The sequence below is a fragment of the Gadus chalcogrammus genome, unplaced genomic scaffold, assembly GCF_026213295.1.
Source record: "Gadus chalcogrammus isolate NIFS_2021 unplaced genomic scaffold, NIFS_Gcha_1.0 GACHA114, whole genome shotgun sequence".
Lineage (NCBI taxonomy): Eukaryota > Metazoa > Chordata > Actinopteri > Gadiformes > Gadidae > Gadus > Gadus chalcogrammus.
This window is the reverse complement of record NW_026613549.1, coordinates 82368-108399: the sequence shown is the minus strand read 5'-3', so window position 1 is coordinate 108399 and position 26032 is coordinate 82368. Positions and strand designations below refer to the sequence as shown.

Below are 26032 nucleotides of genomic sequence, written 5' to 3'. Positions count from 1 at the left end.
CAAATCTTTTTTAAATTAATATATTTATGGATTTATATGACCTTTATTTAAAACAAGACATATTTGTGTGTGGATCAGAAATATGTTTGTGAAACTTATTTTTGTTTATGGATTTATTTTACATTTATACATGCCGATATCCATTTGTGTGTGCATTGAAATGTATTTGTGAGAAGAGAGTAATTTATATATAAATCACAAAATACATTTGTGAATCCTTCTCTGTGCATTCATTAATAATGAGACTGTTCTGACTCCATAGAACCAGGCTACATAGACTCATGATGCGGAAGCATATCTCTCCTTGATGTTGCCCTGCGACACTGAGCAGTACATGTGCCGTGGGCTCTACCAGAAGGGGCGGGAGTTCGCCCAAGTTTTCCCGCTTCTTCTCAGTTTGGGGCCGAATCAACTGAACAATAGAATCTCGGATCTCCATTTTTGTGCCATTCAAGTGCATGTGGTAAGGCATATTATGCTCTGAAATGTATTATATTCTAAACTTGTTTGGTTATTATATCATTTAATGGCTTACATAACTAAGCATAAGTGGAGGACGTAAGTGATTTATGGTCAGAATCCCTCGATATTTACCCCAGATGTTCTAATTATGTTTCATTGTTAGACGATTGATCTGGACTCAAGCTGTAGGCCTACCAGTCAGATGAGTAACTCAGTGGAGGAGGTGAGACACCATATCAATACTTTAAACATCTGTTCATGCAACATTGGTGAGTTAATCACCATTAAATCAGATCAGACGATCAGATAAGACCAATGTGTTCATGAAAGGGACCCTCCATGGAGAGTGGCAATTTAGGAGACCGATATTACTTATGCAAAATGTGTGGGATTTACAACAGTTACTTGGCTGCTCTATAGCAACTGTTGACTTTGATAGATTCAGTATTACCTAGAATGTGTTACGGTTGTAGTTAAGGTTGTTTATCTACAAAGTGGTAAGGTTAGATGAACAGTATTGGACATTATGTTGTGTGTTTGTGGTGAAGGAGGACTTTGCGGATATCAGGGCCTACTTTTCCACAACAAAATGGAACCGCCTCTGTATGGCAGAGAAAAAAAGATTCCTGCAGATCAAGGAAAACCATTTGGTTATGTCGTCTCTTGGTAAACCACTCATAGTTAAATACTATTTTACTGAGTACATTGCTCTACATACAGACACAGGTGGTGCTGCTGTACACATCACTGTGTGTGTGTGTGTGTGTGTGTGTGTGTGTGTGTGTGTGTGTGTGTGTGTGTGTGTGTGTGTGTGTGTGTGTGTGTGTGTGTGTGTGTGTGTGTGTGTGTGTGTGTCAGGCCTGTCCTTTGTGGCTCCAGCCTTCATGAGGAGAGAGAAGCCCGGCCAGGTGAGAGTCTGCTCACCTGAAGAGACAGACTCTGAGGAGGAGCAGCTCTGGACCTCTGGATTGACCGGTACAAAGACATTTACAAAACATTTCTGGAAGGGGTAATGTGCAGTGAACATTATCCCTTTCAAAGCCCTGAAGATACATTAGCCTGCATATACTGCTTAATCATTTGACCAAATATATAGCAACAAAAAGGGGTTTTATTGATTTAAAGGGAAAACCTGTAATAAACATTTTTAATAATAGGTTGTACCTCATAGTAAATTAGCAGGTTATATTACCCATTTTAGTCAGTTAGTTGAAGTGAGTCGTTTATATACTACTTTATAGTCGGTAGGGTTTTGAATCCGAACTTCGTTATTCGAATATAATTCGGATATCAAAAAATAAATCAAAATTCGAACGAATGTTAGGCAGCCCTTAATATTGGAACCTGTTATGGGCAGGCCAAGAGGGAGAGACGTCGGAGAACCCAACGCAGTCTGTTCATAATATTGTAATTACCACGGAAGAGGCAGTGACTGAAGTATTGACTAGACAGCGATTTATTAGAAACCTAATAAACCGTTGGAACATGCAAGACCGGTAACCATAGCATCGCCGGTTAACAAACCTCGCAAAGCCCAATCCAGGGCTGAATCCGAATACTCATACTTATAGTATGCAATTTCTAGTACGCCACAAATATAGCGCGTCCGAAGGCTCAGTACGCATTGTGTAGTACGAAAAAAGTTTCCGAATGCGTACTACCGCCACAGTATACAACGGTAGGTCACTACACTATCCCACAATGCAACCGGAATTTGGTAACGAACGAAGAAGAGATGGCTGACCCGACACCACCAACAGCGGCTTAGAAAGACGTTGTAGAAAGCGGCCAAAAAAAGAGTCATTAAAAAGAGTAAAAAAGTAAAGTAAGTAATGAAGTAAAAAGAGACATTTTTAATTTAATAGCAACGATGACAAGACGGAAAACAGGTAACTTATCAAGGTAAACTTGCCGGCATCTGAGGGGAGATACGTCATCTCCAAACATCCGGTGCAGTTTCGGCGGTGTTCGGAAGCGTTCAGAGGCGGTCTACGCATAGTTGTAGACCGAAATAGTATGTACTAAGTATTCTGATTCAGCCCAGGTCTTAATGAAGGCATTTAATGGTCAAAATATTATTAATAAATATTCAAATATATTTGAATATTAATAAACAAACAAACTTTGAATATGATTTTTGGGCAAAAGTCAAAGCCCTAATAGTCAGTTAGTAGCATACATCCTTACTTATCAAAGCTGCAAACTTGTCGCTTTTCGGCGACAATCGCCGTTTTCTTGGTCGTTTTGGTCATTCACGTGAATCGTGTAGAACCGGAGAGTTTTGTTTTTGGCGGGGGGGGGGGGGGGGTCATTGTATTGGATCATTCTTATAATTGACATTTCTCTGGGCCAATCGGAATCTCAGCACTTGCTTCAGAATCTTTCTTAAAGCACACAGCGGCAACTGAGCTCGCCATTGGCTGAGACGGTCGCCTGGCTACCGCGCATGCGCATGCATGCGGCCAAACAACGCAAGAGAGCTTGCGAAACAGTCGTCCAGAGGGGTGTTCCACGAATGGAGGTTTAACAAACACTGAGTTAACGCTGAACTCTAGGTTGATTTACCCTGTGTCGACTAACCCAGAGTTTTCGGTTCCACAGCAGCGGTTATGTATTAGTTCAATCAACTCGGGGTTGGTTAACACAGGGTTGTGCGCGTCCACGCCAAACCTAAAAAGACGTGATGTATGGATCATGGAAACCCTGATTGATAGGCGAAACGGGCCACTTATTTCAATGAAATGGAACTCCAGGTTCTCCTGGAGAGCTATGACGAGGAGAAGGACATTATCACAACAAAAGGGAACGCTAAAGCCTCTGCAACCCGGAGAACCAAAACCTGGCAACGGATCGCTGACCGCGTAAATGCGTTAGTTACACGTCAAAAGCATGATCCTTAATATTTGAGCCATGAATATATAAATATCCCAGTTAAGCATTCTTAAAGATCCTACCACATAACCCCTTTCTTCTAAAAAAAAGATGTACTCCGATGGGTTCCAAGCGGTCAGCGGATCAAGTATAAAATGATGCAAACTGGTAAGCTTTTCCCACCATCGTATTGGTATAAATTTAAATAAGCCATTTTTTCAAGCCAATCGTGAAAAGGCAGACAGTCGGCAGACTGGATCTGGCCCTCAAATTGTCTTGACCCCGGTGGAGGAGCTATTAATAAACATAAATTCAGGGCGCCCTGGCATGGAGGGGGTACCTGGAGGTACCTACCTCTTCAGAGAGTCAGGGGCCATACCCCACTGGTTGAATGTAGGTTTTTGTGTTTTCTTGTATTTTAGATTTTTTTTGCCTTCGAAGTAACACATGCAAACCATGTGCTTGCCACAGCGCATACTATTTCAAATGTTTCTTTTTTTGGTAACTGGGTAGAAAACCTAAAAGTGACAATTCATCAACTTCACAGATCAAGATGGATTAGTGCGTGAAACGATCAAACATTCTCCAGTGGATGCAAGTCCACTAGGGCTGGGCGATATTGCAAAAAATATTATCCAATTATTTTTTCGATCTCGATATTAATCACGATATATAATATTAAAAAATATATATATTTTCTTTTCTCTTATTTTCGTGTGTGTGTGTGTGTGTGTGTGTGTGTGTGTGTGTGTGTGTGTGTGTGTGTGTGTGTGTGTGTGTGTGTGTGTGTGTGTGTGTGTGTTTGTAACGGAAGCTCAAACATGCACCAGGGAATGGGCGTGTACTTAGGCATTAACCGCAAAACTGCGATCTGACTATTTTGTTTATTTCTGCCGCATTGGCTGTCAGGTAAATCCATATCAGAAATGTTTTTTTTTTAATTAAAAAAAAAATATATATATATATATTTTTTTCATATCGAGCATTTATCAGGCATGAAAATCACTCACCTTTCGGCGAAATTCGCCGTTTTGAAACCAAAATAGGTGACCTCCGTGAATCGTGTAGATTCGATGAAAAAATATTTATGGGGTGGGGGGGGGTAGGTTCAGAGGCCGGCCAGTTTATAGTCCTCCGTAAAGTGCTGTACTTATGCTGCGTTCGAGTATTCTCTGCGAACCGACTCGGATCTCGGATCTGACGCCACGCCCACACACAGGAAAACATGGACGCCACCCGGAAAGCTGTTGTCGCGGTAGCATTCAATATCATCCGACTGCAGACACAAATGGGCGTTCCCGTGTCGTGGGCGTTCTCGTTCACGCAGACTAAAACGCCCCCCCGGCGTTCTCGTTTACGCAGGCTGGAACGCCCAGTTCTTCTTCGTCGATCTAGTAGTATGGGCAGCATAAAACTGACGTTAGCGCCCCCTTCTTCTTCGATCTTGTTATACGGGTACGTTAGCCAGCTAGGCCTACAGAATGTTAGCTTACATTTATGCGTCGGATCTCGGCCCAAACTTTGCATCAAACTTGATGCAACACGATCATTACAGGGAGGCTCCATGATCTCATGTTCATTATCTTCTGGGTTAGGATAGGTAGGGTATTAGATATAAGTGAGATGTTTGATATAGTTGTTTAAGAATATGCCCAAATTAAATAATGAATAGATTAAAATAACACTTGGGACATTATGCAGTTCAAATCCAGTTACCACCAGACACTATGAAGGCTCAAACAGTAGGCCATTTGACTCCAAGTGTTCACTTACTTTTCCCACTGAATGTTTTCAATAAAGACAAAATACAGTAATTGCTCTGTAACAATTAACCTTACAACATACATCGTAGGCACAAATGTATGTTATATACATCGTATAGCATTTGTCACAAAAACAAAAAAGAAAGGAGTAATAAAATACCAGCATTTCTGGGCAGATACATTTACTACAGTAGTATGTACATTTACAAATGAAAGGGATTGCAAAAAATGACGTCCCAAATAAAACGAAAAAGGAGTAATAGAAGAACATTATGCTAGGCAGACATCTTTTATGACAAACCTGCCATATGCAACGTGCCTCAGTACCAGAGGTGCGCTTGGCCAATTCTTTTTTGAGAAGCCTTTGAGGCGTAGCGCAAGGCCACTGCCACAGCCTGCATTGTTGTAAATCTTTCTAACCGTTATGTATATGAGATTGTCTTTATTAAGCTTAATGTCCCCTGCCAAACTGTCATTTATATATATGGAAGGATGGAGAGGCTTGATTAGTTCTCGGAATGTGTTTGAAACCCTGTTGAACACGCCAAGCATCGCCATGTCCAGTCTCAGCGTCTCTTGTACAAATTGCTGAAGGACTTCGGGTGGTAAGAATGGCCTGTCCTCTGTTGTGCCAGATTGGAGCGTGTGACTGAGATGGGGAGATGGAGAGGGTGAGCTTGGTGTGCCAGCTAGTCCTGCAGGGCTAGAGAGAGCGAGAGAGCCGAAAAAGAGTGAAGGAGAGCGAGAGAGAGGGAGAGAAACAGGGATTATAATCAACCTTCAATTCAATCACACAAGCCCAGACCAACACTACCCACACCATTAAACAAAAAGGCAATCACTGATCGATCAAAAGTCTGAGAAAGAGCAAGAGAGAATATACGTAAATAGAAAAGTATGGACATAGTATGCAATACCTTTCACTGCTTAGTGATTGGAAGGTGTGACTGAGATGGGGAGATGGAGAGGGTGAGAAGGAGCCAGCTAGTTCTGCAGGGCTAGAGACAGAGAGACAAGTGTATTGGCTACGATCTTCGTGAGCACAAAAAATAAGTAAATAGCAACATGGACACAGTATATAAACCTTTCAAGCATAAAGGTCTCCAACAGCTGTCCACACCACCACCTCCTGATAGAGAGCATGTCCCCCTGAAAAGTAAAGTTATGCATTAAATGACTTCATAGCCTGATACAAATCCATGTTACAGTACTGTTTAGCAGTGTACTATGGCAGTGTAAATTAAGATGTAGCCATATCCTCCCGTAAGTGCAGTACCTGAAGACAAAGTAATGTGTATGACCTATGATGCATGTTAATTGTAGCCTCCAGTAAGGATGACTAAATTATTAAAAGCCTTATATTTCATGCTACACATCTGATTGAGATTTGAAAGAACTCACCTCACTGAAATCATATTGCTTTTGAGGGTAGAATACATTGCGTACTGAAATTAACATACAAATGAGTTAGTTGTTTTGCAAACTAGTCATCAGTCATCATTTCTGAAAATAATGCATCTCACCATCAGCATAAACACCCCACAGCTGTTGCTCTGATACTGGTGAGGTGCGTCCTGTGGTGGTAAAAGGGGAATGTGATTTGTCAATGATTCTTATTAGTATATAATGCCTATAAACTATAAAGTGATATCCACCCTCATTTTGTAGCTACATACAAAAAGTGCACAATGCACTTTCAACAAGCATTTAGCAGCAACCAGGGCCCATCAGCGTCACATAGGAACACTTCATTAAATCATAATAAACAATCTAGAGGCCTGCCTGTCTACCAGTGAATGCTACTACTAGATGCAATGAATCGTGCGCCAGCCACACGTTTTACCTCGTCAGCCAAGTAAAGTCCCTTCCATGGTCCATTGGACAAAGCATGTGCCAGGGTACTGAAAAGGTTTGGAAGACGTGTAAGTTGCAATTCATATGCATCATCATCAACACGCATTCAGTACACACTACGCTTCGATTTCACCCAAGGAGGTAATAAAGTAGTAACTTCGGGCACATCTGTCATCTGTTTTTCAGAGTGCTAACGATCTTTATTCATTCGTTGCCCCGCGACCGAAATGACAGAATTCTCTGATATGCCATGCATGTAAACATACTAGTTATTAGTTTAGACGTACTAGTACGTTTACATGCAGTTTAATCCGATGCGTGTGTCACCACAACGAAGCAGAGTGGCCGCGATTTCATGCCTCTTACCATGCCAGCTCACCTTAACATCCAACTTAACAATGTACTTTGGTAATGTTAACCTCACAGTAAAATAATCGGCAAAGCCTTCGCTGCAAACTTTACCCTACCTACAAACCGTCTTAAACGATGCTGATTTCTGAATAGTATATGCAACGTTTATGGACGAGATAGCATAGCATTCGCTGCTACCGAACCATGCTTGTCACGAGTATTTATATCGGATTCGAATTCGGATACAACGATACCACAGCTAAATCAGTGATTTAAATGAGAATGCTTCACAGCCAATCTTGTCAAATAAACAATATCATATTTACTGACAATCTCTCATCATAACCCTTTCGTTTTTCTGGAAAGTTACTACGAGGTAAAACCGCCAAAAAAGGAAGGGTAGCATACCTTGCGAAACTCACTCACCTCTTCTTGATTGATCGATGAAACGCAACAGGAACGCCTGATGGGCGTTTTTGTGTCATGACGGGAACGCCCGATGGGCGTTTTTGTGTCATGACGGGAACGCCCAAGCCTGCAGCTGGACCCTTCTCGTAGCATTGGCAGAGGACCAGGCGCTCCAAAATAAGTAGGCTATAGGCCATAGTCAAGTCAAGTCAAGTTTATTTATATAGCACATTTAAAACAACAGTAGTTGACCAAAGTGCTGTACACGAATACAATATATTTGTGTACATAGGCAGAGATACGGACGCAGTAAGGTATTGCAGTAATACGAGTGATTGAAATTACCATTTTAACTAGGGCTGCAACAACGAATCGATAAAAATCGATTACTAAATGTCGTTGTGTCGCGCGATTAATAAGTTACTCATAGGCGCAGCACTGTTTACAGCCAGCCGCCGACAGGTTGGTTCACGGTTCATGCACGCCCACAGCGAGCTTCAGTGTGAGCGACCACAGCTTGTATTTGTCATATCTTAAAACTGGACTGTAGGCCTACATAAAAGTGTTGTACCTTCACTGTCTTTAGGTTAAAAAAAACTCCTTCAACTCAGTATCCGTCTAGTGGTCCAACCGAAAATTCTGTCAGCTGCTGCTGCTGCAGACGTTGTGCAGACGGGCTCGGAGTCGGCACCGCGTGCATCAACAGTCATTCAAAGCAGCGGTAGTAATCACACAACCGGACGGTGTAGAAAGTCCCGTCAGTTAAAAATAGTAATGCAGTTTTTAAATCCATGTTAAAATCGGCAGGATATAGAGATAGTTAGCTTATAAAAAACAACTAACCAATGGTCACAAACAGTGTCAAATGTGATGTGTTCAGGTCGGCTCAGAAATACGATTGATGCGTTCAAATGCAGCAGTAAAAATAAATAAAAAATTGAGATTTTGGTGAAGACTTGTTTTCCCAGTAATATAAAATAGATAGTAAAGATAGAATTAATTATGACCTGTTTAATTTCCTATCTTGAACTATCATCATCTTATCAGCAATTAAAGCAATATTACAAGTTCTATTTCAAGGAGTCTCGAAAATGGTATCAATAGGTTTGACCGGTTAACCATGGACATCCCTTATATACATATAAAAGTATATCATACATTGTATGTTTCTTTTTTGTGTTATCCCAGTTATGTTTTTTTAATCTTTTTATTTAATATTACTTTTAATAGTTCCGGGACGTTGGAGCAATAACCTGGTGTTTTTACATTTCAGTCTGCACTGTGAATTTGAAGTAATGTTCAGTTTTTGAATAAAGATGCGGCAATTCCAATTTTATTTTTATTTTTTTCTATCCGATTCATCGATTAATCGATTATTAAAATAATCGCTAGTTGCAGCCCTAATTTTAACCACCAAAGTGGTCCAAGCACAATGAAAACAGTTCATACTTCAAGTCACAATGGGCGCAGCCATCTTGAATTCTGTCTCGGAATTTTGCTCGGTCACCACTGAGTTCAACCGAGATGGCGAGTTCGCCGTCCGAGGAAAAGGGGCGTGTCGCTTGGCAACGTCCTCGGACCTCCGAGACGGATGGATATTAAAACGCAGCAATAGACATGGAGAGCCTGTCGGAGAACCTCTCCGTAGTTTACGTGCGCATCCAATATTTTTTAACTATCAGTGGACGCAACAGAGACGGTAAGGGCTGTGATTGGTCCTCTAACAAAATCCTTTCCGGAAACGCTACTCGGTTTGACTTTGGGCCTTATTTACTTTGTAAGTTGTTTACTTTGCAAAGGACCAATAAAATACCAAATAGGATTTTTAAAGCTTTGGAAGTTTATTTACAAAACTATTTACAAATATTTTGTTGTCAACATATAAGATCGATCGGGCGGAGAATTGCAATGCGTATCCGACATCAGGACGGAGAACTTTGAATGCGCGAGCAGGCGCCTCGTTAGACCTGGGCATTCGAGGCTATAGCCCCGGATCTTTTGGGAATAGCCCCGGATCGCTGTGCCGTAAAAAAAAACATCATAATGCTGAAAGTAGCCCCGTAGAGTTTACTTCTTTGGGATTGAATTACCAGCAGCCACAGATGCAACATTGTAGCGAGTGAAAACCGCAAAATTCTGCCGTGTCCATGTATGGGCAGATTTAGAATAATTTGTTGCAAAATGTGGCAAATTCAACGTCGGTATTCTTTCTTCTCTATGCATAGCGCATCTCGTCGATATTGCTGTTTTGTGCTGCCAGCCTTTTAGTGAGATCAGAGAGTGTTGAGAAGGACAGTACCAAAATATCTTTGGTAAGATGGATATAAGAGAGACCCTCAGTGAATTCAACCCGGTCCACTTGACATCGGGTAGGTGCATGACAGTGGTACCGTAAAACGTCAATAGCCCGGGCTATTATTTGTTTTCTATTGCTGAACTTTCGAACAAAATTCTTGCTCAGCAACGATGGGAAATAGCCTACTATCAAATGCATTATTTAAACCAGTATGAATATTACCGTAGGCCTACATGTTTACCAGGCAGTTGAATAACGCCTGCACACACACACAGGCACGCACGCACGCACACGCAGAGTGGTAATCGGGAGAGTTGGGAGAATTCCCTGTGGCCCGTTAACGTTTCGGGGGGCGCCGGGTCAACGTCGCAACCAATTCGATTTTGTCTAGAGGGGAGTAACTGAGCGCCCCCTCCCGAAGTGGTACAGCCCAGGTCGGCCTTGAACTGCGATTGGTCAGAAAGACGTAACGGCTAATGACAACATTGAACTCTCATGCAGGCTCGAACAGAATATTAAAAAAATTCTACCAGGGGAGGATACCCCGGACCCCCCTAGAGGGATAATATCCTTCTCACCTTTTTCACGCCTGACCCGTTTTCATGCCTGTAATAATCATATCAAGAATAAAAACAGCATGCCTACATTCTACACCAAGTACCCCTTAAAGTCACACAAGAACACTTAAATCAGGTGACTAATACATATTTGTACATCTTGATTTACCCTGGGTCCCTTTGGATAAAAGCATCTGAATGGTGAATAGTAAAAGAGTAAAATGTTGAGCTCCAGCAGTGAGACCGGCTAACTTACAATCTTACACTGATAGGGTTCAAGGTCCTTCACATTTGTAGTCATATACATAACATATATAATATCCTCTTTAACCGCGTTACAGTAGATAAATCAACCTACTGATATTTGATGATATACCAGTATTGGGAGCGACTCCAGACACGACACAAACACGCGTTTGCGTGTTTGTGTTTTACCGTGAAGTTTTAACCCTTCTTTCACGTTTTGTTTCTTCGGACGTTGACTGCACTGAGGATGTCACTGAGGATACAAACTTTCACCTGGATGGTTTTACCATCATTCGCTCTGACAGAGATGCAACAAGAACACGGAAATGAATTGGGGGCGGGCAACAAAAACTACGGTGAGGGTGAAGGAGACTGCGTGCTGCAACACTGCGAACTAATGACTGTGACCTTAGATAGATCAACCTGCTGATATATGATGATAGACAAGTTCAATCTTTACATATGATTATTATATCACAGGTCAGTGTTGACGACCGTACCTTAGTCTTCTTCCTGCTGCAATAAAGTGTGAAATAAAAACCGTCCGACTAAATCAGAGTTAAAGTACGCTGTTGTGAACAGTTGGTCCCGTTCCCCTCCCAGTTTACAGTCCTGTCAGACTAACCTCTTAGAGGCTGCTGCTCCTTGACTTCCCTCAGAGATGAAGAATCATCTCTTTAATAAAATATGAACGACAGACAGAGAGCTGCGCTGTCTAGAAGCTCAAATACAAAGAGACACTTGATGGTTCAAACAGCAGGTAGAGACACTCAGTCACTGATGCATCGCTTCATACGTCCTTTACAGAAAACAAATGTCAGTTTACCAATAAATAGACTGTTAAACGTATTCCGATATCCATACTTCCCATACTTACTATACTTAGTTTGATTAGGGCGTTCCAATTACGATCGGGGGAAAAGCAGTGCACTGAAAGGACCCGGATGGTGCACTCAAAACGGTCCGGGCGCATTCCAAACGGTCTTTAGAGGTCCATGGTCCGCGCGTATTCAGGCCAGGGCGCATTCACACTACCTCCATCCGTCGACGGATGACCGAGGGGTCTAGCCTGGACTAGTCTGTAGACGCAGCAAAATAAGCGTTCCAGGGTGGGGTGAGATTAACGTAACAACTAGAAACTCGTATTCACGATCAGAGGGGAGAGACGCGGTGAATGAGTCTCTCTCTCTCTCTCTCTCTCTCTCTCTCTCTCTCTCTCTCTCTCTCTCTCTAAAAAGGTCAGGTTTATAATATAAGTAGAAAAGATTGAACACAAAATGTATATATACATGTCAGTTATTATGCCATAAAAAGTCAAATGTGTGATATTATGAAAAATTACAGCATATTCCATAAACAGATAAATTAAAGATAATTAAAGTGTGAAACACTGTAATTATCGTGGACAGAGTGAGTCCAGGGGGATGAGGCTGTTTATGGGGAGGTTGAGGTCCTTCCATAGCTCTCCTATAGGGGTCACTATAGGCTTTCCTTCAGTGAACCTATAGGAAAGCCTTCAGACAGTGTTACCTTTGGGTTCCTTTACGTGACCCCTGGTTAACAGAGTGAGGTGTCTCACTGTGGGGACCGCCTTGACGTGACCCCTTGTTCTCACTGTGGGGACCGCCTTGGCGTGACCCCTGGTTCTCTGGTAACAGAGTGAGGTGTCTCACTGTGGGGACCGCCTTGGCGTGACCCTTGGTTCTCTGATAACAGAGTGAGGTGTCTCACTGTGGGGACCGCCTTGGCGTGACCCCTGGTTCTCTGGTAACAGAGTGAGGTGTCTCACCGTGGGGATCGCCTTGACGTGACCCCTGGTTCTCTGGTAACAGAGTGAGGTGTCTCACCGTGGGGATCGCCTTGGCGTGACCCCTGGTTCTCTGGTAACAGAGTGAGGTGCCTCACCGTGGGGACCGCCTTGGCGTGACCCCTGGTTCTCTGATAACAGAGTGAGGTGTCTCACTGTGGGGGTCCCCTTGGCGTGACCCCTGGTTCTCTGGTAACAGAGTGAGGTGTCTCACTGTGGGGACCGCCTTGGCGTGACCCCTGGTTCCCTGGTAACAGAGTGAGGTGTCTCACTGTGGGGACCGCCTTGGCGTGACCCCTGGTTCTCTGATAACAGAGTGAGGTGTCTCACTGTGGGGGTCCCCTTGGCGTGACCCCTGGTTCTCTGATAACAGAGTGAGGTGTCTCACTGTGGGGACCGCCTTGACGTGACCCCTGGTTCTCTGATAACAGAGTGAGGTGTCTCACTGTGGGGACCGCCTTGGCGTGACCCCTGGTTCTCTGGTAACAGAGTGAGGTGTCTCACTGTGGGGGTCCCCTTGGCGTGACCCCTGGTTCTCTGGTAACAGAGTGAGGTGTCTCACTGTGGGGGTCCCCTTGGCGTGACCCGCTGCAGAAGCTCCAACCGCACCACGCCTGTCCTTGACGGACAGGTCGGGCTGTGCCTCAGGCCCCGCCCCCTGCACTTTCACCGTCGACCCTCCCTCCTCAAATCATTCTGGTTTCTTTCTGAGTTAATGGAAGGAGGGTCGTGTTGGTGGGACACCTCACTCTGATATCAAAGAACAATGCAGTCTAAACAGTCTGAACAGTCTGAGTGAAGTTTATATGAATATAATATAAAGAAATAACCACTGGTTACAGGGAAGGCTGCTGGGTGCTAGGAGACTCCTCTAGGGAACAGGGTGCTAGGAGACTCCTCTAGGGAACAGGGTCCTAGGAGACACCCCTCTAGGGAACAGGGTCCTAGGAGACTCCTCTAGGGAACAGGGTGCTGGGTCCTAGGAGACTCCTCTAGGGAGCAGGGTCCTAGGAGACTCCTCTAGGGAGCAGGGTGCTGGGTGCTAGGAGACTCCTCAAGGGAGCAGGGTCCTAGGAGACTCCTCTAGGGAGCAGGGTGCTAGGTGGTAGGAGATTCCTCTAGGGAGCAGGGTGCTAGGTCCTAGGAGACTCCTCTAGGGAGCAGGGTGCTAGGAGACTCCTCTAGGGAGCAGGGTGCTAGGTCCTAGGAGACACTGGGGAACCCCTTCAGGACTCCACTAACACTGCGGCCGGGGAGCCGGGCCGTGGTCTGGGTGAGTCAGAGGAGCGTGGTTCTGGAGGGCGCTGGGGGCAGAGGACCGTGGTCTGGGTGAGTCAGAGGAGCGTGGTTCTGGAGGGCGCTGGGGGCAGAGGGCCGTGGTCTGGGTGAGTCAGAGGAGCGTGGTTCTGGAGGGCGCTGGGGGCAGAGGGCCGTGGTCTGGGTGAGTCAGAGGAGCGTGGTTCTGGAGGGCGCTGGGGGCAGAGGGCCGTGGTCTGGGTGAGTCAGAGGAGCGTGGTTCTGGAGGGCGCTGGGGGCAGAGGGCCGTGGTCTGGGTGAGTCAGAGGAGCGTGGTTCTGGAGGGCGCTGGGGGCAGAGGGCCGTGGTCTGGGTGAGTCAGAGGAGCGTGGTTCTGGAGGGCGCTGGGGGTAGAGGGCCGTGGTCTGGGTGAGTCAGAGGAGCGTGGTTCTGGAGGGCGCTGGGGGCAGAGGGCCGTGGTCTGGGTGAGTCAGAGGAGCGTGGTTCTGGAGGGCGCTGGGGGCAGAGGACCGGGACTGATATGGTTTAATATGAGAGGGAGGATTAAACCCACTGCTAGCTGGAGGAGGACTGGAAACAATACAGCATGAATGAGACACACACACACACACACACACACACACACACACACACACACACACACACACACACACACACACACACACACACACGCATACTCACACACATACACACACACACACACACACACACACACACACACACACACACACACACACACACACACACACACACACACACACACAATATGTGCACGCACGCGGACTTGTTTGAAATAAAAACATTTTCAATTCAATTAAATTCCATACCATACAGAATAAGAGTGGGCTATATTAAAAGTCACTAAAAGTCAGTATGACGGCTTTAGTATTTAAGCTACAAAGAACTGCAGTATTGCCAGGATGACTATAGGACCCTATGGTAAATGAAATAGTTTTATAATTTTCAAAAAACAACCTGTAATAGGCTACCTGACTGGTTTTGCCTTGAAGGGAAACACATTTCAATTTTGCCTATTCAGTTTTGTCTCTACTGAAAAAGGTCAGCTTCTATGAAATGCAGGCAGTGAGTATACTAATGCCGCTTTTCCACTGCATGGTACCAGCTCGACACGACTCGACTCGACTCGACTCAGCTCGCATTTTTTGCGTTTCCACCGCGAAAACATGGTATCTGGTACCTGTAGTGGCTGCTTTTTTTAGTACCGCCTCGCTCTAGGTTCCAAGCGAGCTGAGCCGATGCTAAAAGGTGACGTCGGCAGACGGCCGGCCACTGATTGGCCAGAGAGTGTGACGAAGTCACGAGAGCGACATGGCAACCATGCTGGTAACAGCCATAGCAGCGCCACAGCCAACATATTCCACTTCTTCAACTTCTTCAACATGCCAGCTAATAATACGAACACGAATACCATCGCATCGATGTCCTCCATTGTTGTTATGTGGGTTCTGTCCATGTGTGGGTTGCGTAGGTGTTGTTTGCGTCGCGTACAAAAATACGTCACGGCCCTTTCGCGTAGCCGACCTCTATGGAGTTAGATTCATGCCAAAACCCCGCACACACGCAAAACGTGTTTTGCTCACGCATAACGTGTTTTGCTCACGCATAACGTGTTTTGCTCACGCATAACGATTCACACGCACACAAAACGTGTTTTACTCACGCAAAATGATTCACACACACGCTCAGTGTGGTTTGCAAATACAAAACATCATTCACAAACTAAAGCATTTTGCTTCAGAAACAAATACAGTATGTTTTACACAAAGTACAAAAAAAAATCCTTCAAGTACACAAAACAATTCTACAAGTACGGAACACGAAAGCTGCGCGTGGATCGGAATGCATTTGCGCACGGATCGGATTGCATTTGCGTACGGAACAGCAAGGCGGAAAATTAGTGCCAAAAGTCACGTGACAAATAAATGTCCTGTTATTCACACTACACAACAGCAGGTGGCGGTGTTGAGTCAGTTTAAGGCCGCCAGGACGATCTTTTTTCTCCCCAAAATCTTTATTTGATGCCAAAACAGAGTGGCGACACTTCCATTGGACTCACCTGTTGGCCGCTCATTTTGTTCAATTTAATCTCCCAAACTAGCTTTTCTCCGTGTCGTACGATTCCGTGACAAAGGGGCGGCAAGTCGCATAGTATGGAGTTTAATCCACACACGTTTGGCCGGCATCAAATAAAGATTTTGGGGAGAAAAAAGATCGTCCTGGCGGCCTTAAACTGACTCAACACCGCCACCTGCTGTTGTGTAGTGTGAATAACAGGACATTTATTTGTCACGTGACTTTTGGCACTAATTTTCCGCCTTGCTGTTCCGTACGCAAATGCAATCCGATCCGTGCACAAATGCATTCCGATCCACGCGCAGTGTAAAACATACTGTATTTGTTTCTGAAGCAAAATGCTTTAGTTTGTGAATGATGTTTTGTATTTGCAAACCACACTGAGCGTGTGTGTGAATCATTTTGCGTGAGTAAAACACGTTTTGTGTGCGTGTGAATCGTTATGTGTGAGCAAAACACGTTTTGCGTGTGTGCGGGGTTTTGGCATGAATCTAACTCCATAGACCTCGCCCACGTCCCGGAGGTACTATTTGCGGTGGAAAAGGACCCGTGCTGCTACCGTGTCGAGTCGTGTCGAGTCGTGTCGTGTCGAGTCGAGCTACATGTGCGGTGGAAAAGCGGCATTAGGCCTATGTGGATGCTGCTGGCTAGTGGCTGCTACACTTACTGAGGGGCAGGGAGGAGGAGGAGGAGGTGGAGGAGGAGGAGGAGGAGGAGGAGGAGGGGGAGGAGGAGGAGGAGAAGGAGGAGAGGGAGGAGGAGGAGGAGGAGGAGGAGGAGAGAGACAGGCAAGAATCAGATGATTACATGATGGGGGCTAGATCAGAATATGGAGGAGGATATCTGTGACCAGGGAGTGTAGTGTGGTGATGGAGGATGAAGTCAGTCGCCTGCCGTAGCCTGGTGGGCCCGCCTGAGGGCTCTGTCATAAGCCTCATTGTTGAAAGGCCCTAAACCAGTGCTGAGATCCAGTAGGATCCCAGCATAGTGTTCTTTAGAGCAGTCAGGTTCTGGTTCATCCACTTCGTAGTGTTATCTTTTATTTTATTTAGGACCGTGTCGTTTGGAGCAGCTGGCTTGATGAATGGTCAGGTGAGCTACCTTTTGAGCCATCCCTGTTGGAGGGGAGCCTCTTGTTGTTGCTTCTTCAAGAATCTCTATGTGATGAATAGCTTGTAATAATTTGAGGTAAACTTTTATTGAACTCAGATCTAAATTGTTGTGTTTCTTTCTACAGGGTTAACAGCTAGTAGAGGAGGCCTACGTGGTGTGGCGTGGCCTGAAGCCAACACTCTGAAGCCATTATGGTAAGAGTATTATTAAGGTTTTATGGGAGTGCACTCATAAAGGAATAGAGAAAGGGCCACAGTTGATTAATTCAAAAGAGATGAGGGAGGGGGGGTAAGAAAGAGGGAGGGGGGTTTTAGGAGGTAAAAGAAAGATGACAACAGAAGAGAGATGCAATGCAAAACAAACTATAATTGGGTTAAGTTATGCATTACCATTGGACACCAGATACTGAAAATATAACCAGTAAAATCAGCAGGGTGGGAATAGGGGAAAATATAATACAAAGGGGGGTGGTTAATCATAGAATAAAAATAATAAAAAAGATACTGTAACAGAGGAGAAAGAATACTAATGTTCTTTGTCCATTTGTGGAGAGGTAGGCTGTAGCTAATTCGGATGGTGGGAGGGTTAGGGTCAGGGTTAGGGTCAGGGTTAGGGTCAGGGTCAGGGTTAGGGTCAGGGTCAGGGTTAGGGTCAGGGTCAGGGTGAGGGTTAAGGTCAGGGTCAGGGTTAGGGTCAGGGTCAGGGTGAGGGTGAGGGTGAGGGTGAGGGTCAGGGTTAGGGTGAGGGTTAAGGTCAGGGTCAGGGTTTGGGTCAGGGTGAGGGTTAGGTTCAGGGTCAGGGTGAGGGTTAGGGTTAGGACGCTAAGGACGGTCAGGGTTAGGGTCAGGGTGAGGTTTAGGGTTAGGGTTAGGTTCAGGGTCAGGGTTAGGACGCTAAGGACGGTCAGGGTTAGGGTCAGGGTCAGGGTTAGGGTCAGGGTTAGGTTCAGGGTCAGGGTAAGGGTCAGTGTTAGGGTTAGGACGGTCAGTGGGACCCCACAGTAATTCACCTCATCTCCGAGTCCAGTGGTGGTTTCTAAATGCTTTTGTACTGACTTTCCTGCAAAAGTCAAATTAATGTGTGTGTATGTGTGTGTGTGTGTGTGTGTGTGTGTGTGTGTGTGTGTGTGTGTGTGTGTGTGTGTGTGTGTGTGTGTGTGTGTGTGTGTGTGTGTGTGTGTGTGTGTGTGTGTGTGTGTGTGTGTGTATCAGTGTCACCAAAGCTGTAAAGAAAGAGCATCTGAGAGAGAGAGAGAGAGAGCGAGAGAGACTTTCCTGATCTACTCACTCACTCTCCACCTAGTCCTGGGTCTTCCCCGAGGTCTCCTCCCCACTGGACGTGCCTGAAACACCTCCCAAGGGAGGCGCCTAGTGGGCATCCTTGCCAGATGCCCGAAATGATGAACAACATTCATGACATTCACATTAACATTATGTTAACAATGCTATAATAAGTCAATAAGTCATTTAAGTCACTCATATCTTATAATACTTAAGGAAACTGTCTCATTAAAATATTTACTTGATTAACAGAAGAACCTACAGACAGACAGACAGTCTGTCTGTAGGCCTACAGTTACCCTACAGCAGGGGTGCCCAACCTTTTTTGACCCAAGATCTACTTTTCAAGTAGCCAACCTCCCGAGATCTACCAGCAAACCTACCTTCAAGCGGGGGGGGGGGGGGGTAGAGAACAATTGTTGACGGGGAGGGGGGGGGGGGGGGGGGGGGGGGGGGGGGGGGGGGGTAGGGAACAATTGTTGACGGGGGGGGGGGGGGTAGAGAACGATTGTTGACGGGGGGGGGGGGGGGGGGGGTTGTATCGTGAACCTACGGACTTCAGTGGGGGTTTCATTCCGTCTGCGCACGGCACCGTCTCAACGATAATCAATAATCTTCCTCCCACTCAGGGTGAAAATGGTAGGTCTTAGCTTGTTTCCCCTCAGCCATGCCAACGTTTAGGAGTGTGTAACTACTGTTGACGGCTTTCAACTGCTGTTAACAGCACATGCGCTACCGCACGTATATGTCCCGCGCAAATTTAATTTTATTAAAAAAAAAAAAAAAACTTTTTTTTTTTTTTTTTCTTCACCCCTCGCGATCGACTTGGGATCTGTCGGCGATCTACTGGTAGACCGCGATCGACTGGTTGGGCACCCCTGCCCTACAGAGAGTCTCTCTCTCTCTCGCTCTCTCTCTCTCTCTCTCTCTCTCTCTACTCTCCCCTGTCTCTCCCTCTCCTCTCTCATCTCTTCTGCGCTTTGAAAGAGAATCGCGATCCAGGATGACTTTTGCAATAAGCAGTCTCCGATCGCCAGGTTTGTACATTTTTAGTCTCTTTATCGGGGAAACCACAGAGAACTGGACTTCAGTCAGGCCCAGGAGGAAGCGGAGGAACAAGTCCAGGTGTCCATTCTCACTCTGTAAGGCCTTGTGCACACCACTCTGGTAGATGAGGAGGAGTTTGTCTTTCCTGGAGGTTGGTGGTTATTCTGAGAGCAGATTGATACCAGTATCGATTAAGGACAGAAAGACATAAAGGGCAGCCAGAAACTCCTGTATGAGATCTTGAAATTCTCTCTCTCTCTCTCTCTCTCTCTCTCTCTCTCTCTCTCTCTCTCTCTCTCTCTCTGCGTACTTAAAAAATCCTTTGAGTACATATAAACGAAATCTTGAAATAACTAAAGCAACTGCTTTTAAGTGTTGCACTATAAAGACTAGAGATAGCGATGGATAGAGGATATCTCTCAGATAGCACTTGTTATGCTACCATTACATCTGCACATTATTACGTCTCCTATTGCACTCCTACCATCCCTGGAGAGGGATCCCTCTTCTGGGTTCCTTCTCCAGGTTCCCTGACATTAGGGGGGGTTTTCCTGCCCTTTGGGGGGCTAGGGTCAGGGGGCGTCCTTTAAGAAGCGGCCTGCGAATCCCTTCAGATCTCTGGTCCAGGGCGTTCTAAACTGTTTGACCTGATGGGGATGTGGTGTTTCAAGGCTGCTCGGACGGCCGGGGAGTTTCCCCCAAAGAGCCATCCCCCCAAATACAGACATGTTGCCATGGCTGAGAATATATTGTGAAATACACTCAATAATCATTATGATGACATGGAAATGAACACAAGACCACACACAAACACACACACACACACACACACACACATGCACACACGCACACACACACACACGTATCTGGAGACGCAGCGGTGCAAAAGAGGAAATGAGGATTGTTGAGATCTATTCCAGTCCCCCTCAACAGAGCCATACAGCGACCACAAACATGTTGCCCTGGCTTTTAGATATTTTACTTTAGATGAAATTAGTATGGACTGAATTGAGAATAGTTTTAGTCTGCAAGTGTCCATCACAGCTTGCAGAACAGCAAAGGTGTGTGTGTGTGTGTGTGTGTGTGTGTGTGTGTGTGTGTGTGTGTGTGTGTCAACATAAACTTTTTTCATGAGGCCTTGTTCCTGGGATTTACGTTCCTGGCATTTACGTTTCACTCGTCCAGGCAGAAAGTCACTTTTCTGAGTAAAAAGTCGTCATTTTACAATGGTAAAATGTTTTCATGTTGTTTGCGAACGGAGAATGATGAATTCAAACGAACAAACAGTTGCAATCATTCACACCATATCAACCACATCACTAAAACAGCCATATCCCTCCCCCCAATTACACCGGCTCTGAGCAATAACTGTTTAAATCCTCTCACTCACTCACTCACTCACTCACTCACTCACTCACTCACTCACTCACATGCTCACACACACTCTTTCTCACACACAACTTACACACACACTCTTCCCGATTCCCAATGCAATATTCCCTCTGTGAGCCAAACCCTCTCCCTGTGATTGGACGACACTTTGGATCAGAGTGAGCGTACGCCCCCCCCGAGCCCCAGGTTGGTTTTCAAGTCTAATGAGAACCCTTCGTCTCTCTCTCTCTCTCTCTCAGTCTCTCTCTTAGTCTCTCTCTCTCTGTCTCTCTCTCTCTATCTCTCCCCCTTCCCCTCTCCCTCTCTCCCTCCTCCCCTCTCCCTCCTCTCCCTCCCTCCCCCTCTCCCTCTCTCCCCCTCCCTCCCTCTCTCCCCCTCTCTCACCTTTACCTTTTGACCTCTGACCTTCTAAGTGTCAGCCTATCAGAGTGCAGTGTGCTGGACACCAGGGACTTCTGGGAGAAAGTGTGCTGATGGGTCGCACCAAGTGACCAAGGAGGAGGGGTGAACGTCTTTTCCCCATTCGCTGCCTCTGGTCTGTACACACACTCACACACACACACACACACGTTGTGAACCTACAGAGATCTGTTGCATATTATTTTAACCTTATATTTCAGCTTTATGTAAATTGGGTTGTGTCTATTTCCTAGAGGTTGGTGGTTCTTCTGATAGCAGATTTATACCAGTATCGATGAAGGACAGAAAGCCATAAAGGGCAGCCAGAAACGATATGAGATCCTGGATCCTGAATCTCTCTCTCTCTCTCTCTCTCTCTCTCTCTCTCTCTCTCTCTCTCTCTCTCTCTCTCTCTCTCTCTCTCTCTCTCTCTCTCTCTCTCTCTCTCTCTCTCTCTCTCTCTCTCTCTCTCTCTCTCTCTCTCTCTCAGAGGCGTCATCAGCCCCTTTTTCTTCTGTGTCTTTTGTGTTCGCACAATTGGAACAATGATACAAGTCAGTGCAACACAGCCCTGCAGAGAAACAGGAACATAATCCAGCTTGCAGACGTTGCGCTTGGTGGGATTGTGAAACACCAGCTGAGGGAAATCACGAGTCAGCCTCTTCTTCAACGTATCCTTTCTGCAACACAACAAAACAGTGACAATTAAGAGTCACATGAGTACTTTCAAAAGCAGAGAGCGGTGGAGGTGTTTCAAGACATTACAGTAGGGCTGTGCAATTAATCGAATTTTGATCACGATTTCGATTATTTTGTCTAACGATCTCCAAATTAATAAAATCGAGTTGGAACTATTCTTTGGGATTTTTCCGTTGTCTGTGAGGTCTTGTGAAAGAGACGCACATGCTCAATTCAGTCCCTCCCCCAGAGCGTTCAACACGGCCCCCGCGAGCTGTGTGTGTGGTGACCTTATTCAGAAAACAGCACGAGCGAGATGGCAGAGGGAGGACAGCCGCGTTTACTCGATAAAAAGGGTAAAATGAGTTCTCTAACATGGCAACACTTCGGATTCGAAGAAGCCGACGAGGCACAGGCCCACATAATGTGCAAAATGTGCTACAATGTTATATCTGCACCCCTCGGAAACACAACAAACTTGTTTAATCACCTAAGGCCCTGTCCACACTAACCCGGATAAATCTACAAATGCATAAACATTTATCCGTTTAGCCCTTCCGTCCACACTAAAACTGAAAATTCCGACACTGAAAACGATCGCTGAGGTGGATGAATGTGAAAACGCTGGGTTTGCGTTGTAGTGTGGACAGGGGATGCAAAACATTCCGAAAACTATATGAAAACGATAATGTGGATAGGATCGTTTTCATTGAGGATGTGCGTTTTTACATTTACCCGGGTTAGTGTGGACGGGGCCTGAGACGTAATCACAAAGTCGCTTACGACGAATTGGCAACGAAACAAAAACACAAGACCACAACCCCGACCACAGCAGGACAGACGTCGATTGCAACCGATTGTTCTGTCATATTTAATTTTCTAGCATATTTATTTTATTCATTGAAAGTTTTATAGCAATGACAGAACAGCTGGATACATATTTATTTGTACATTATTTTCAATTTGAACATTTTCCATTTTTTTATTTATTTTATTTTTTTATTATTTATTTTAACAGTTTGTGTACTGTGAAAGAATTTTGAAAACTCAGTTACCATCATTTTTTCAGAGTGTCCCCAGGTGGAGGAGGGTCCTCAGACACACTGACACACCTCCACACCTTCTGGTCCTCCTTCACCCAGGAGGACCTCCTCCCGGGGGTGGGGTTAGGGTGGTGGCGGTCCCCAGTGGGGGCCACAGTGTCTCTGTGTCGGTTGTAGAAAAAAATAAACAGCGTGGGAGGGGAGGAGCGCACGCACAAACACACACACACACACACACACACACACACACACACACACACACACACACACACACACACACACACACACACACAGTCTTTCCTTTGCTGTGATGCCTTAGGTATTGGTGTGTTCCCCGCTCTGGGAGGGTTGAAGCTGGGGTCGCCAGAGAAGGCCGGAGTAGCTTGCTGCCGCTCCAGGAGCCTCGATGGAGAGGGGTCATTTAGCTGGAGGGGGTCTCTCTCTCTCTCTGTGTGTTTGTAGTCTCTCGATGGAGAGGGGTCATTTAGCTGGAGGGGGTCTCTCTCTCTCTCTGTGTGTTTGTAGTCTCTCGATGGAGAGGGGTCATTTAGCTGGAGGGGGTCTCTCTCTCTCTCTGTGTGTTTGTAGTCTCTCGATGGAGAGGGGTCATTTAGCTGGAGGGGGTCTCTCTCTCTCTCTGTGTGTTTGTAGTCTCTCGATGGAGAGGGGTCATTTAGCTGGAGGGGGTCTCTCTCTCTCTCTGTGTGTTTGTAGTCTCTCGATGGAGAGGGGTCATTTAGCTGGAGGGGGTCTCTCTCTCTCTCTGTGTGTTTGTAGTCTCTCGATGGAGAGGGGTCATTTAGCTGGAGGGGGTCTATCTCTCTCTCTGTGTGTTTGTAGTCTCTCGATGGAGAGGGGTCATTTAGCTGGAGGGGGTCTCTCTCTCTGTGTGTTTGTAGTCTCTCGATGGAGAGGGGTCATTTAGCTGGAGGGGGTCTCTCTCTCTCTCTGTGTGTTTGTAGTCTCTCGATGGAGAGGGGTCATTTAGCTGGAGGGGGTCTCTCTCTCTCTGTGTGTTTGTAGTCTCTCGATGGAGAGGGGTCATTTAGCTGGAGGGGGTCTCTCTCTCTTTGTGTGTTTGTAGTCTCTCGATGGAGAGGGGTCATTTAGCTGGAGGGGGTCTCTCTCTCTCTCTGTGTGTTTGTAGTCTCTCGATGGAGAGGGGTCATTTAGCTGGAGGGGGTCTCTCTCTCTCTCTCTGTGTGTTTGTAGTCTCTCGATGGAGAGGGGTCATTTAGCTGGAGGGGGTCTCTCTCTCTCTCTCTGTGTGTTTGTAGTCTCTCGATGGAGAGGGGTCATTTAGCTGGAGGGGGTCTCTCTCTCTCTTTGTGTGTTTGTAGTCTTCAGTGTGTAAAATGTAACCACACTTAAACACACTTCAATGCTGAACACGCAGATGTTGGGGTACTCACCAACCGGTCAAAGCAACCGGGAGAAGCTGGATCAGGGTAGAGGGCCAGAACAAACCCTGGTCACACCAAACACCAGGTTGAATAAAGGTATGCTAACTGGTATTTCAAGAGCAGTTAGAAAAAGTATTTAATAGGGTTAAAACAAAAGGCGAAAAGGCCCAAGCCAACCAGGCGAAAATATAAATAAGCTAAAAACAAATTGGAAACCAGCTCTGTCCGTTTGATTAACCAATGGGTAAACTCCTAATCCCTCACCAGGGTATGAGCCAATCGGGAGAGGAGGAGGGGCAGGAGGGATGGAAAGTTACCAGGAGTGGGAGTGGCTCAACAGGTAACCAATCAAAACAAGAAGCCATGGGGACGGGCGGAGGGGATGCATTTATAATGAAGCATGAAGTCATAGGTTATAGCTGGGCTCTGGCAAGGTTAGGTTAGAGGAGGTGCTCAAACCTATATACCAACTAGTGGCACAAGGAGAGAGAAGGGCACGGGCACGGGCACAAGCAGGTATAATACAACATTAACTTTAGCTAAAATAAATGAAAAAAACAAAATGAATGTATGAGAGCGGTGGGGGGGCTGAGGTGGTTAACAGGGAGTGTAGTGTGGTGATGGAGGATGAAGTCAGTCGCCTGCCGTAGCCTGGTGGGCCCGCCTGAGGGCTCTGTCAGAAGCCTCATTGTTGAAAGGCCCTAAACCAGTGCTGAGATCCAGTAGGATCCCAGCATAGTGTTCTTCCTCACAAGATATGCAACCAGCCCAGAACCGTGAATGTCGAATCATGGATCAAATGTCCGAAAAGGACCGAACGGAATCTTTTCCAGTGGGGAACAGAAGCTGCTTGTGGCGGTCTATGAGGAGTACAAGGATATAATAACTCAAAAAGGGACCACCGTAACCATTCATAGCTACAGGGAGGCTACCTGGCAAAAAATCGCAGATCGGTTGAATGCATATTTTAATTGAATATGGACCATGGATGCATAAATAGGGAGCTAGTCTCGAGGTAGCGGGTCAGACTTGCACCCGGTCGTCTGGGGTTCAATCCCCACACAGTTAGTAGATTAGGAAGGATTACTGGAGAAATCAATGTACTTTTCATGCTATTTATTTTCCATTCCTTTGAATATTCTAAATTGACTGACCCAGTGCTTAATTTGTAAAGTGGGGGGTCCCGGAACACAGAGGGGGGGTGGATCCGCCGACTTAGTACGGGGGTTAGAGGTAATGGAACAAAAAGGAATACACTCCCTACTAGGGTTGTGCCGATGGACGATGTCATTGTCCGTCGTGATGGCTGACATCAGGATGGAGGGCCACCATCGTGATGGCACACCCCCTGTCAGACACACACTAAACCTAGTCTCTTATATAGTTAACCTAAATACTTTGAAGGGATGCTCTGTCAATTAAATTGAGAATATAACTGATACATATGCATGCTATTTTAAATATGGCAGCCTTTGCCAGAGACGTGACGTAGTCTTCCGCGACATGATCGCATTTCTCGAGGCGGATTACACAGTGCCATGTTGCCAAACTAGGACTGTGCGGCTGGAGAAAATGTACAGCGAAGTAACAGCCTCCCTCCGTGAGATCCTGTCCTTAGCGGAGAAAGTCGCCATCACCACGGACGCTTGGATAGCGTTGAATACGGAGTTGTGCGTGACCGTGACTTTTTTACCGACTTGGTTGTGCAGAT

At 45.8% G+C, this 26032-nt stretch overlaps 2 long non-coding RNA genes across 5 annotated transcripts; one reads left to right on the top strand and one right to left on the bottom strand.

Annotated features, from left to right (window-relative positions):
• The first annotated feature begins 373 nt into the window (after nt 1-373).
• LOC130378904 (uncharacterized) lies at nt 374-18710 on the top strand. Its single transcript, XR_008894994.1, has 6 exons — nt 374-463; nt 626-685; nt 1011-1128; nt 1321-1437; nt 17204-17273; nt 18291-18710. It is a non-coding gene; the product is annotated as an uncharacterized LOC130378904 (long non-coding RNA).
• LOC130378903 (uncharacterized) lies at nt 4928-7851 on the bottom strand. Of its 4 annotated transcripts, none has more exons than XR_008894992.1 (7): nt 7710-7851; nt 6940-6997; nt 6620-6670; nt 6498-6541; nt 6181-6245; nt 6014-6094; nt 4928-5799 (listed from the first exon to the last, which is right to left on the bottom strand). It is a non-coding gene; the product is annotated as an uncharacterized LOC130378903 (long non-coding RNA). The 4 variants fall into 4 exon arrangements; XR_008894993.1 differs by having other exon boundaries at nt 7728-7851; XR_008894991.1 differs by lacking the exon at nt 7710-7851 and adding an exon at nt 7632-7696.
• Nucleotides 18711-26032: the final 7322 nt, after the last annotated feature.